Source organism: Atractosteus spatula, chromosome 12, assembly GCF_055471065.1.
Source record: "Atractosteus spatula isolate fAtrSpa1 chromosome 12, fAtrSpa1.hap1, whole genome shotgun sequence".
In the NCBI taxonomy this organism is placed as follows: Eukaryota; Metazoa; Chordata; class Actinopteri; order Semionotiformes; family Lepisosteidae; genus Atractosteus; species Atractosteus spatula.
The window spans coordinates 8,842,067-8,857,497 of NC_142717.1; positions in this window are offsets into that span (position 1 = coordinate 8,842,067).

The window sequence follows — 15,431 nt, forward strand, 5'->3', positions numbered from 1 at the left end:
TCTTAAGTAGCCAAAAAGACCAAAACAACCAATACATTTTTGCTTTATTTGTTAATATTCCTGTGATTTTAAAGCCCATGGCAACAATTTGAAGTTGAATCAGGTTCCTTCGAACTGTTGTTGTCGGGCAATTCAGACACCATTCCTTTATGGGGCAAAGCACTGTATACAGTCATATAGGTCAGAAAAAAATCTTTAGAAAACATTGAAAGAACTATATTCCTAAGTATCATTTCAGCCCTAAAACACAGCCATGCCATCAAAAACTGTCTAAATTGTATGGGAATAAAACCCTAACCCTAGCTTGGGGTTTTGCTAGTTAGGGTTAGGGTTCAAATATTTCTCAAAGACAATGTTCTCAATATTCCGCTCATTTAACTGGAAAATGTGCTTCTCTGAATCAAAATATTAGTTTAAAAATCAAATACAACACTGCCAAAACCAAAAGAGTGTGTCAGGAATGGTCCAAGTCATTTTTGAAAGGTCTTCTTTCATTGGAAATTTCGTTTTGAACGGAGTGCTGAATGAATGTACGTTTAGGCTTAAGTAGCCAAAAAGTCCAAAACAACTAACACATTTTGGCTTTATTTGTTTATATGCCTGTGATTTTAAAGCCCATGGCAAGAGATTGAAGTTAAATCAGGTTCTTTCGAACTGTTGTTGTCGGGCAATTCAGACACCATTCCTTTATGGGGCAAAGCACTGTATACAGCCATATAGGTCAGAAAAAAATGTTTAGAAAACATTAAAAGAACTATATTCCTAAGTATCATTTCAGCCCTAAAACACAGCCATGCCATCAAAAACTGTCTACATTGTATGGGAATAAAACCCTAACCTTAGCTTGGGGTTTTGCTAGTTAGGGTTCAAATCTTTCTGAAAGACAATATTCTCAATATTCCACTCATTTGACTGGAAAATTTGCTTCTCTGAATCAAAATATTAGTTTAAAAAGACAATACAACACTGCCAAAACCAAAAGAGTGTGTCAGGAATGGTCAAACTCATTTTTGAAAGGTCTTCTTTCATTGGAAATTTCGTTTTGAACGGAGTGCTGAATGAATGCACGTTTAGGCTTAAGTGGCCAAAAAGTCCAAAACAACTAATACATTTTTGCTTTATTTGTTAATATTCCTGTGATTTTAAAGCCCATGGCAACAATTTGAAGTTGAATCAGGTTCCTTCGAACTGTTGTTGTCGGGCAATTCAGACACCATTCCTTTATGGGGCAAAGCACTGTATACAGCCATATAGGTCAGAAAAAAATGTTTAGAAAACATTAAAAGAACTATATTCCTAAGTATCATTTCAGCCCTAAAACACAGCCATGCCATCAAAAACTGTCTAAATTGTATGGGAATAAAACCCTAACCCTAGCTTGGGGTTTTGCTAGTTAGGGTTAGGGTTCAAATATTTCTCAAAGACAATGTTCTCAATATTCCGCTCATTTAACTGGAAAATGTGCTTCTCTGAATCAAAATATTAGTTTAAAAAGAAAATACAACACTGCCAAAACCAAAAGAGTGTGTCAGGAATGGTCCAAGTCATTTTTGAAAGGTCTTCTTTCATTGGAAATTTCGTTTTGAACGGAGTGCTGAATGAATGTACGTTTAGGCTTAAGTAGCCAAAAAGTCCAAAACAACTAACACATTTTGGCTTTATTTGTTTATATGCCTGTGATTTTAAAGCCCATGGCAAGAGATTGAAGTTAAATCAGGTTCTTTCGAACTGTTGTTGTCGGGCAATTCAGACACCATTCCTTTATGGGGCAAAGCACTGTATACAGCCATATAGGTCAGAAAAAAATGTTTAGAAAACATTAAAAGAACTATATTCCTAAGTATCATTTCAGCCCTAAAACACAGCCATGCCATCAAAAACTGTCTACATTGTATGGGAATAAAACCCTAACCCTAGCTTGGGGTTTTGCTAGTTAGGGTTAGGGTTCAAATATTTCTCAAAGACAATGTTCTCAATATTCCGCTCATTTAACTGGAAAATGTGCTTCTCTGAATCAAAATATTAGTTTAAAAAGACAATACAACACTGCCAAAACCAAAAGAGTGTGTCAGGAATGGTCAAATTCATTTTTGAAAGGTCTTCTTTCATTGGAAATTTCGTTTTGAACGGAGTGCTGAATGAATGCACGTTTAGGCTTAAGTAGCCAAAAAGACCAAAACAACTAAAACATTTTGGCTTTATTTGTTTATATGCCTGTGATTTTAAAGCCCATGGCAAGAGATTGAAGTTAAATCAGGTTCTTTCGAACTGTTGTTGTCGGGCAATTCAGACACCATTCCTTTATGGGGCAAAGCACTGTATACAGCCATATAGGTCAGAAAAAAATGTTTAGAAAACATTAAAAGAACTATATTCCTAAGTATCATTTCAGCCCTAAAACACAGCCATGCCATCAAAAACTGTCTACATTGTATGGGAATAAAACCCTAACCCTAGCTTGGGGTTTTGCTAGTTAGGGTTCAAATCTTTCTGAAAGACAATATTCTCAATATTCCACTCATTTGACTGGAAAATTTGCTTCTCTGAATCAAAATATTAGTTTAAAAAGACAATACAACACTGCCAAAACCAAAAGAGTGTGTCAGGAATGGTCAAACTCATTTTTGAAAGGTCTTCTTTCATTGGAAATTTCGTTTTGAACGGAGTGCTGAATGAATGCACGTTTAGTCTTAAGTGGCCAAAAAGTCCAAAACAACTAATACATTTTTGCTTTATTTGTTAATATTCCTGTGATTTTAAAGCCCATGGCAACAATTTGAAGTTGAATCAGGTTCCTTCGAACTGTTGTTGTCGGGCAATTCAGACACCATTCCTTTATGGGGCAAAGCACTGTATACAGCCATATAGGTCAGAAAAAAATGTTTAGAAAACATTGAAAGAACTATATTCCTAAGTATCATTTCAGCCCTAAAACACAGCCATGCCATCAAAAACTGTCTACATTGTATGGGAATAAAACCCTAACCCTAGCTTGGGGTTTTGCTAGTTAGGGTTAGGGTTCAAATATTTCTCAAAGACAATGTTCTCAATATTCCGCTCATTTAACTGGAAAATGTGCTTCTCTGAATCAAAATATTAGTTTAAAAAGACAATACAACACTGCCAAAACCAAAAGAGTGTGTCAGGAATGGTCCAATTCATTTTTGAAAGGTCTTCTTTCATTGGAAATTTCGTTTTGAACGGAGTGCTGAATGAATGTACGTTTAGGCTTAAGTAGCCAAAAAGTCCAAAACAACTAATACATTTTGGCTTTATTTGTTTATATGCCTTTGATTTTAAAGCCCATGGCAAGAGATTGAAGTTAAATCAGGTTCTTTCGAACTGTTGTTGTCGGGCAATTCAGACACCATTCCTTTATGGGGCAAAGCACTGTATACAGCCATATAGGTCAGAAAAAAATGTTTAGAAAACATTAAAAGAACTATATTCCTAAGTATCATTTCAGCCCTAAAACACAGCCATGCCATCAAAAACTGTCTACATTGTATGGGAATAAAACCCTAACCCTAGCTTGGGGTTTTGCTAGTTAGGGTTCAAATCTTTCTGAAAGACAATATTCTCAATATTCCACTCATTTGACTGGAAAATTTGCTTCTCTGAATCAAAATATTAGTTTAAAAAGACAATACAACACTGCCAAAACCAAAAGAGTGTGTCAGGAATGGTCAAACTCATTTTTGAAAGGTCTTCTTTCATTGGAAATTTCGTTTTGAACGGAGTGCTGAATGAATGCACGTTTAGGCTTAAGTGGCCAAAAAGTCCAAAACAACTAATACATTTTTGCTTTATTTGTTAATATTCCTGTGATTTTAAAACCCATGGCAACAATTTGAAGGTGAATCAGGTTCCTTCGAACTGTTGTTGTCGGGCAATTCAGACACCATTCCTTTATGGGGCAAAGCACTGTATACAGCCATATAGGTCAGAAAAAAATGTTTAGAAAACATTAAAAGAACTAGTAGTTCAGGTGGGTAGCTGTGTCAGCATGCGTAGGCTGCAAAGGAACAAGTAATAGGTTTATTCCATGCTGAAAAAAAGAAGAAAGAGAACACAACGTTTCGGCCGTGGAGCCTTCTTCAGGTGGGGGTGACACCTGAAGAAGGCTCCACGGCCGAAACGTTGTGTTCTCTTTCTTCTTTTTTTCAGCATGGAATAAACCTATTACTTGTTCCTCATTAAAAGAACTATATTCCTAAGTATCATTTCAGCCCTAAAACACAGCCATGCCATCAAAAACTGTCTACATTGTATGGGAATAAATGGTTTTGCTAGTTAGGGTTAGGGTTCAAATATTTCTCAAAGACAACGTTCTCAATATTCCGCTCATTTAACTGGAAAATGTGCTTCTCTGAATCAAAATATTAGTCTGAATAGACAATACAACACTGCCAAAACCAAAAGAGTGTGTCAGGAATGGTCAAATTCATTTTTGAAAGGTCTTCTTTCATTGGAAATTTCGTTTTGAACGGAGTGCTGAATGAATGTACGTTTAGGCTTAAGTAGCCAAAAAGTCCAAAACAACTAATACATTTTGGCTTTATTTGTTTATATGCCTGTGATTTTAAAGCCCATGGCAAGAGATTGAAGTTAAATCAGGTTCTTTCAAACTGTTGTTGTCGGGCAATTCAGACACCATTCCTTTATGGGGCAAAGCACTCTATACAGCCATATAGGTCAGAAAAAAATGTTTAGAAAACATTAAAAGAACTATATTCCTAAGTATCATTTCAGCCCTAAAACACAGCCATGCCATCAAAAACTGTCTACATTGTATGGGAATAAAACCCTAACCCTAGCATGGGGTTTTGCTAGTTAGGGTTAGGGTTCAAATATTTCTCAAAGACAATGTTCTCAATATTCCGCTCATTTAACTGGAAAATGTGCTTCTCTGAATCAAAATATTAGTTTAAAAAGACAATACAACACTGCCAAAACCAAAAGAGTGTGTCAGGAATGGTCCAATTCATTTTTGAAAGGTCTTCTTTCATTGGAAATTTCGTTTTGAACGGAGTGCTGAATGAATGTACGTTTAGGCTTAAGTAGCCAAAAAGTCCAAAACAACTAATACATTTTGGCTTTATTTGTTTATATGCCTGTGATTTTAAAGCCCATGGCAAGAGATTGAAGTTAAATCAGGTTCTTTCGAACTGTTGTTGTCGGGCAATTCAGACACCATTCCTTTATGGGGCAAAGCACTGTATACAGCCATATAGGTCAGAAAAAAATGTTTAGAAAACATTAAAAGAACTATATTCCTAAGTATCATTTCAGCCCTAAAACACAGCCATGCCATCAAAAACTGTCTACATTGTATGGGAATAAAACCCTAACCCTAGCTTGGGGTTTTGCTAGTTAGGGTTAGGGTTCAAATATTTCTCAAAGACAATGTTCTCAATATTCCGCTCATTTAACTGGAAAATGTGCTTCTCTGAATCAAAATATTAGTTTAAAAAGACAATACAACACTGCCAAAACCAAAAGAGTGTGTCAGGAATGGTCAAATTCATTTTTGAAAGGTCTTCTTTCATTGGAAATTTCGTTTTGAACGGAGTGCTGAATGAATGCACGTTTAGGCTTAAGTAGCCAAAAAGACCAAAACAACTAATACATTTTTGCTTTATTTGTTAATATTCCTGTGATTTTAAAGCCCATGGCAACAATTTGAAGTTGAATCAGGTTCCTTCGAACTGTTGTTGTTGGGCAATTCAGACACCATTCCTTTATGGGGCAAAGCACTGTATACAGTCATATAGGTCAGAAAAAAATCTTTAGAAAACATTGAAAGAACTATATTCCTAAGTATCATTTCAGCCCTAAAACACAGCCATGCCATCAAAAACTGTCTACATTGTATGGGAATAAAACCCTAACCCTAGCTTGCGGTTTTGCTAGTTAGGGTTAGGGTTCAAATATTTCTCAAAGACAATGTTCTCAATATTCCGCTCATTTAACTGGAAAATGTGCTTCTCTGAATCAAAATATTAGTTTAAAAAGACAATACAACACTGCCAAAACCAAAAGAGTGTGTCAGGAATGGTCAAATTCATTTTTGAAAGGTCTTCTTTCATTGGAAATTTCGTTTTGAACGGAGTGCTGAATGAATGCATGTTTAGGCTTAAGTAGTCAAAAAGACCAAAACAACTAAAACATTTTGGCTTTATTTGTTTATATGCCTGTGATTTTAAAGCCCATGGCAAGAGATTAAAGTTAAATCAGGTTCTTTCGAACTGTTGTTGTCGGGCAATTCAGACACCATTCCTTTATGGGGCAAAGCACTGTATACAGCCATATAGGTCAGAAAAAAATGTTTAGAAAACATTAAAAGAACTATATTCCTAAGTATCATTTCAGCCCTAAAACACAGCCATGCCATCAAAAACTGTCTACATTGTATGGGAATAAAACCCTAACCCTAGCTTGGGGTTTTGCTAGTTAGGGTTAGGGTTCAAATATTTCTCAAAGACAATGTTCTCAATATTCCGCTCATTTAACTGGAAAATGTGCTTCTCTGAATCAAAATATTAGTCTGAAAAGACAATACAACACTGCCAAAACCAAAAGAGTGTGTCAGGAATGGTCAAATTCATTTTTGAAAGGTCTTCTTTCATTGGAAATTTCGTTTTGAACGGAGTGCTGAATGAATGCACGTTTAGTCTTAAGTAGCCAAAAAGACCAAAACAACCAATACATTTTTGCTTTATTTGTTAATATTCCTGTGATTTTAAAGCCCATGGCAACAATTTGAAGTTGAATCAGGTTCCTTCGAACTGTTGTTGTCGGGCAATTCAGACACCATTCCTTTATGGGGCAAAGCACTGTATACAGTCATATAGGTCAGAAAAAAATCTTTAGAAAACATTGAAAGAACTATATTCCTAAGTATCATTTCAGCCCTAAAACACAGCTATGCCATCAAAAACTGTGTAAATTGTATGGGAATAAAACCCTAACCCTAGCTTGGGGTTTTGCTAGTTAGGGTTAGGGTTCAAATATTTCTCAAAGACAATGTTCTCAATATTCCGCTCATTTAACTGGAAAATGTGCTTCTCTGAATCAAAATATTAGTTTAAAAAGAAAATACAACACTGCCAAAACCAAAAGAGTGTGTCAGGAATGGTCCAAGTCATTTTTGAAAGGTCTTCTTTCATTGGAAATTTCGTTTTGAACGGAGTGCTGAATGAATGTACGTTTAGGCTTAAGTAGCCAAAAAGTCCAAAACAGCTAACACATTTTGGCTTTATTTGTTTATATGCCTGTGATTTTAAAGCCCATGGCAAGAGATTGAAGTTAAATCAGGTTCTTTCGAACTGTTGTTGTCGGGCAATTCAGACACCATTCCTTTATGGGGCAAAGCACTGTATACAGCCATATAGGTCAGAAAAAAATGTTTAGAAAACATTAAAAGAACTATATTCCTAAGTATCATTTTAGCCCTAAAACACAGCCATGCCATCAAAAACTGTCTACATTGTATGGGAATAAAACCCTAACCCTAGCTTGGGGTTTTGCTAGTTAGGGTTCAAATCTTTCTGAAAGACAATATTCTCAATATTCCACTCATTTGACTGGATAATTTGCTTCTCTGAATCAAAATATTAGTTTAAAAAGACAATACAACACTGCCAAAACCAAAAGAGTGTGTCAGGAATGGTCAAACTCATTTTTGAAAGGTCTTCTTTCATTGGAAATTTCGTTTTGAACGGAGTGCTGAATGAATGCACGTTTAGGCTTAAGTGGCCAAAAAGTCCAAAACAACTAATACATTTTTGCTTTATTTGTTAATATTCCTGTGATTTTAAAGCCCATGGCAACAATTTGAAGTTGAATCAGGTTCCTTCGAACTGTTGTTGTCGGGCAATTCAGACACCATTCCTTTATGGGGCAAAGCACTGTATACAGCCATATAGGTCAGAAAAAAATGTTTAGAAAACATTAAAAGAACTATATTCCTAAGTATCATTTCAGCCCTAAAACACAGCCATGCCATCAAAAACTGTCTACATTGTATGGGAATAAAACCCTAACCCTAGCTTGGGGTTTTGCTAGTTAGGGTTAGGGTTCAAATATTTCTCAAAGACAATGTTCTCAATATTCCGCTCATTTAACTGGAAAATGTGCTTCTCTGAATCAAAATATTAGTTTAAAAAGACAATACAACACTGCCAAAACCAAAAGAGTGTGTCAGGAATGGTCAAATTCATTTTTGAAAGGTCTTCTTTCATTGGAAATTTCGTTTTGAACGGAGTGCTGAATGAATGCACGTTTAGGCTTAAGTAGCCAAAAAGACCAAAACAACTAAAACATTTTGGCTTTATTTGTTTATATGCCTGTGATTTTAAAGCCCATGGCAAGAGATTGAAGTTAAATCAGGTTCTTTCGAACTGTTGTTGTCGGGCAATTCAGACACCATTCCTTTATGGGGCAAAGCACTGTATACAGCCATATAGGTCAGAAAAAAATGTTTAGAAAACATTAAAAGAACTATATTCCTAAGTATCATTTCAGCCCTAAAACACAGCCATGCCATCAAAAACTGTCTACATTGTATGGGAATAAAACCCTAACCCTAGCTTGGGGTTTTGCTAGTAAGGGTTCAAATCTTTCTGAAAGACAATATTCTCAATATTCCACTCATTTGACTGGAAAATTTGCTTCTCTGAATCAAAATATTAGTTTAAAAAGACAATACAACACTGCCAAAACCAAAAGAGTGTGTCAGGAATGGTCAAACTCATTTTTGAAAGGTCTTCTTTCATTGGAAATTTCGTTTTGAACGGAGTGCTGAATGAATGCACGTTTAGGCTTAAGTGGCCAAAAAGTCCAAAACAACTAATACATTTTTGCTTTATTTGTTAATATTCCTGTGATTTTAAAACCCATGGCAACAATTTGAAGGTGAATCAGGTTCCTTCGAACTGTTGTTGTCGGGCAATTCAGACACCATTCCTTTATGGGGCAAAGCACTGTATACAGCCATATAGGTCAGAAAAAAATGTTTAGAAAACATTAAAAGAACTAGTAGTTCAGGTGGGTAGCTGTGTCAGCATGCGTAGGCTGCAAAGGAACAAGTAATAGGTTTATTCCATGCTGAAAAAAAGAAGAAAGAGAACACAACGTTTCGGCCGTGGAGCCTTCTTCAGGTGGGGGTGACACCTGAAGAAGGCTCCACGGCCGAAACGTTGTGTTCTCTTTCTTCTTTTTTTCAGCATGGAATAAACCTATTACTTGTTCCTCATTAAAAGAACTATATTCCTAAGTATCATTTCAGCCCTAAAACACAGCCATGCCATCAAAAACTGTCTACATTGTATGGGAATAAATGGTTTTGCTAGTTAGGGTTAGGGTTCAAATATTTCTCAAAGACAACGTTCTCAATATTCCGCTCATTTAACTGGAAAATGTGCTTCTCTGAATCAAAATATTAGTCTGAATAGACAATACAACACTGCCAAAACCAAAAGAGTGTGTCAGGAATGGTCAAATTCATTTTTGAAAGGTCTTCTTTCATTGGAAATTTCGTTTTGAACGGAGTGCTGAATGAATGTACGTTTAGGCTTAAGTAGCCAAAAAGTCCAAAACAACTAATACATTTTGGCTTTATTTGTTTATATGCCTGTGATTTTAAAGCCCATGGCAAGAGATTGAAGTTAAATCAGGTTCTTTCAAACTGTTGTTGTCGGGCAATTCAGACACCATTCCTTTATGGGGCAAAGCACTCTATACAGCCATATAGGTCAGAAAAAAATGTTTAGAAAACATTAAAAGAACTATATTCCTAAGTATCATTTCAGCCCTAAAACACAGCCATGCCATCAAAAACTGTCTACATTGTATGGGAATAAAACCCTAACCCTAGCATGGGGTTTTGCTAATTAGGGTTAGGGTTCAAATATTTCTCAAAGACAATGTTCTCAATATTCCGCTCATTTAACTGGAAAATGTGCTTCTCTGAATCAAAATATTAGTTTAAAAAGACAATACAACACTGCCAAAACCAAAAGAGTGTGTCAGGAATGGTCCAATTCATTTTTGAAAGGTCTTCTTTCATTGGAAATTTCGTTTTGAACGGAGTGCTGAATGAATGTACGTTTAGGCTTAAGTAGCCAAAAAGTCCAAAACAACTAATACATTTTGGCTTTATTTGTTTATATGCCTGTGATTTTAAAGCCCATGGCAAGAGATTGAAGTTAAATCAGGTTCTTTCGAACTGTTGTTGTCGGGCAATTCAGACACCATTCCTTTATGGGGCAAAGCACTGTATACAGCCATATAGGTCAGAAAAAAATGTTTAGAAAACATTAAAAGAACTATATTCCTAAGTATCATTTCAGCCCTAAAACACAGCCATGCCATCAAAAACTGTCTACATTGTATGGGAATAAAACCCTAACCCTAGCTTGGGGTTTTGCTAGTTAGGGTTAGGGTTCAAATATTTCTCAAAGACAATGTTCTCAATATTCCGCTCATTTAACTGGAAAATGTGCTTCTCTGAATCAAAATATTAGTTTAAAAAGACAATACAACACTGCCAAAACCAAAAGAGTGTGTCAGGAATGGTCAAATTCATTTTTGAAAGGTCTTCTTTCATTGGAAATTTCGTTTTGAACGGAGTGCTGAATGAATGCACGTTTAGGCTTAAGTAGCCAAAAAGACCAAAACAACTAATACATTTTTGCTTTATTTGTTAATATTCCTGTGATTTTAAAGCCCATGGCAACAATTTGAAGTTGAATCAGGTTCCTTCGAACTGTTGTTGTTGGGCAATTCAGACACCATTCCTTTATGGGGCAAAGCACTGTATACAGTCATATAGGTCAGAAAAAAATCTTTAGAAAACATTGAAAGAACTATATTCCTAAGTATCATTTCAGCCCTAAAACACAGCCATGCCATCAAAAACTGTCTACATTGTATGGGAATAAAACCCTAACCCTAGCTTGCGGTTTTGCTAGTTAGGGTTAGGGTTCAAATATTTCTCAAAGACAATGTTCTCAATATTCCGCTCATTTAACTGGAAAATGTGCTTCTCTGAATCAAAATATTAGTTTAAAAAGACAATACAACACTGCCAAAACCAAAAGAGTGTGTCAGGAATGGTCAAATTCATTTTTGAAAGGTCTTCTTTCATTGGAAATTTCGTTTTGAACGGAGTGCTGAATGAATGCATGTTTAGGCTTAAGTAGTCAAAAAGACCAAAACAACTAAAACATTTTGGCTTTATTTGTTTATATGCCTGTGATTTTAAAGCCCATGGCAAGAGATTAAAGTTAAATCAGGTTCTTTCGAACTGTTGTTGTCGGGCAATTCAGACACCATTCCTTTATGGGGCAAAGCACTGTATACAGCCATATAGGTCAGAAAAAAATGTTTAGAAAACATTAAAAGAACTATATTCCTAAGTATCATTTCAGCCCTAAAACACAGCCATGCCATCAAAAACTGTCTACATTGTATGGGAATAAAACCCTAACCCTAGCTTGGGGTTTTGCTAGTTAGGGTTAGGGTTCAAATATTTCTCAAAGACAATGTTCTCAATATTCCGCTCATTTAACTGGAAAATGTGCTTCTCTGAATCAAAATATTAGTCTGAAAAGACAATACAACACTGCCAAAACCAAAAGAGTGTGTCAGGAATGGTCAAATTCATTTTTGAAAGGTCTTCTTTCATTGGAAATTTCGTTTTGAACGGAGTGCTGAATGAATGCACGTTTAGTCTTAAGTAGCCAAAAAGACCAAAACAACCAATACATTTTTGCTTTATTTGTTAATATTCCTGTGATTTTAAAGCCCATGGCAACAATTTGAAGTTGAATCAGGTTCCTTCGAACTGTTGTTGTCGGGCAATTCAGACACCATTCCTTTATGGGGCAAAGCACTGTATACAGTCATATAGGTCAGAAAAAAATCTTTAGAAAACATTGAAAGAACTATATTCCTAAGTATCATTTCAGCCCTAAAACACAGCTATGCCATCAAAAACTGTGTAAATTGTATGGGAATAAAACCCTAACCCTAGCTTGGGGTTTTGCTAGTTAGGGTTAGGGTTCAAATATTTCTCAAAGACAATGTTCTCAATATTCCGCTCATTTAACTGGAAAATGTGCTTCTCTGAATCAAAATATTAGTTTAAAAAGAAAATACAACACTGCCAAAACCAAAAGAGTGTGTCAGGAATGGTCCAAGTCATTTTTGAAAGGTCTTCTTTCATTGGAAATTTCGTTTTGAACGGAGTGCTGAATGAATGTACGTTTAGGCTTAAGTAGCCAAAAAGTCCAAAACAGCTAACACATTTTGGCTTTATTTGTTTATATGCCTGTGATTTTAAAGCCCATGGCAAGAGATTGAAGTTAAATCAGGTTCTTTCGAACTGTTGTTGTCGGGCAATTCAGACACCATTCCTTTATGGGGCAAAGCACTGTATACAGCCATATAGGTCAGAAAAAAATGTTTAGAAAACATTAAAAGAACTATATTCCTAAGTATCATTTTAGCCCTAAAACACAGCCATGCCATCAAAAACTGTCTACATTGTATGGGAATAAAACCCTAACCCTAGCTTGGGGTTTTGCTAGTTAGGGTTCAAATCTTTCTGAAAGACAATATTCTCAATATTCCACTCATTTGACTGGATAATTTGCTTCTCTGAATCAAAATATTAGTTTAAAAAGACAATACAACACTGCCAAAACCAAAAGAGTGTGTCAGGAATGGTCAAACTCATTTTTGAAAGGTCTTCTTTCATTGGAAATTTCGTTTTGAACGGAGTGCTGAATGAATGCACGTTTAGGCTTAAGTGGCCAAAAAGTCCAAAACAACTAATACATTTTTGCTTTATTTGTTAATATTCCTGTGATTTTAAAGCCCATGGCAACAATTTGAAGTTGAATCAGGTTCCTTCGAACTGTTGTTGTCGGGCAATTCAGACACCATTCCTTTATGGGGCAAAGCACTGTATACAGCCATATAGGTCAGAAAAAAATGTTTAGAAAACATTAAAAGAACTATATTCCTAAGTATCATTTCAGCCCTAAAACACAGCCATGCCATCAAAAACTGTCTACATTGTATGGGAATAAAACCCTAACCCTAGCTTGGGGTTTTGCTAGTTAGGGTTAGGGTTCAAATATTTCTCAAAGACAATGTTCTCAATATTCCGCTCATTTAACTGGAAAATGTGCTTCTCTGAATCAAAATATTAGTTTAAAAAGACAATACAACACTGCCAAAACCAAAAGAGTGTGTCAGGAATGGTCAAATTCATTTTTGAAAGGTCTTCTTTCATTGGAAATTTCGTTTTGAACGGAGTGCTGAATGAATGCACGTTTAGGCTTAAGTAGCCAAAAAGACCAAAACAACTAAAACATTTTGGCTTTATTTGTTTATATGCCTGTGATTTTAAAGCCCATGGCAAGAGATTGAAGTTAAATCAGGTTCTTTCGAACTGTTGTTGTCGGGCAATTCAGACACCATTCCTTTATGGGGCAAAGCACTGTATACAGCCATATAGGTCAGAAAAAAATGTTTAGAAAACATTAAAAGAACTATATTCCTAAGTATCATTTCAGCCCTAAAACACAGCCATGCCATCAAAAACTGTCTACATTGTATGGGAATAAAACCCTAACCCTAGCTTGGGGTTTTGCTAGTAAGGGTTCAAATCTTTCTGAAAGACAATATTCTCAATATTCCACTCATTTGACTGGAAAATTTGCTTCTCTGAATCAAAATATTAGTTTAAAAAGACAATACAACACTGCCAAAACCAAAAGAGTGTGTCAGGAATGGTCAAACTCATTTTTGAAAGGTCTTCTTTCATTGGAAATTTCGTTTTGAACGGAGTGCTGAATGAATGCACGTTTAGGCTTAAGTGGCCAAAAAGTCCAAAACAACTAATACATTTTTGCTTTATTTGTTAATATTCCTGTGATTTTAAAGCCCATGGCAACAATTTGAAGTTGAATCAGGTTCCTTCGAACTGTTGTTGTCGGGCAATTCAGACACCATTCCTTTATGGGGCAAAGCACTGTATACAGCCATATAGGTCAGAAAAAAATGTTTAGAAAACATTAAAAGAACTATATTCCTAAGTATCATTTCAGCCCTAAAACACAGCCATGCCATCAAAAACTGTCTACATTGTATGGGAATAAAACCCTAACCCTAGCTTGGGGTTTTGCTAGTTAGGGTTAGGGTTCAAATATTTCTCAAAGACAATGTTCTCAATATTCCGCTCATTTAACTGGAAAATGTGCTTCTCTGAATCAAAATATTAGTCTGAAAAGACAATACAACACTGCCAAAACCAAAAGAGTGTGTCAGGAATGGTCAAATTAATTTTTAAAGGTCTTCTTTCATTGGAAATTTCGTTTTGAACGGAGTGCTGAATGAATGTACGTTTAGGCTTAAGTAGCCAAAAAGTCCAAAACAACTAACACATTTTGGCTTTATTTGTTTATATGCCTGTGATTTTAAAGCCCATGGCAAAAGATTGAAGTTAAATCAGGTTCTTTCGAACTGTTGTTGTTGGGCAATTCAGACACCATTCCTTTATGGGGCAAAGCACTGTATACAGCCATATAGGTCAGAAAAAAATCTTTAGAAAACATTAAAAGAACTATATTCCTAAGTATCATTTCAGCCCTAAAACACAGCCATGCCATCAAAAACTGTCTACATTGTATGGGAATAAAACCCTAACCCTAGCTTGGGGTTTTGCTAGTTAGGGTTCAAATCTTTCTGAAAGACAATATTCTCAATATTCCACTCATTTGACTGGAAAATTTGCTTCTCTGAATCAAAATATTAGTTTAAAAAGACAATACAACACTGCCAAAACCAAAAGAGTGTGTCAGGAATGGTCAAACTCATTTTTGAAAGGTCTTCTTTCATTGGAAATTTCGTTTTGAACGGAGTGCTGAATGAATGCACGTTTAGGCTTAAGTGGCCAAAAAGTCCAAAACAACTAATACATTTTTGCTTTATTTGTTAATATTCCTGTGATTTTAAAGCCCATGGCAACAATTTGAAGTTGAATCAGGTTCCTTCGAACTGTTGTTGTCGGGCAATTCAGACACCATTCCTTTATGGGGCAAAGCACTGTATACAGCCATATAGGTCAGAAAAAAATGTTTAGAAAACATTAAAAGAACTATATTCCTAAGTATCATTTCAGCCCTAAAACACAGCCATGCCATCAAAAACTGTCTACATTGTATGGGAATAAAACCCTAACCCTAGCTTGGGGTTTTGCTAGTTAGGGTTAGGGTTCAAATATTTCTCAAAGACAATGTTCTCAATATTCCGCTCATTTAACTGGAAAATGTGCTTCTCTGAATCAAAATATTAGTCTGAAAAGACAATACAACACTGCCAAAACCAAAAGAGTGTGTCAGGAATGGTCAAATTCATTT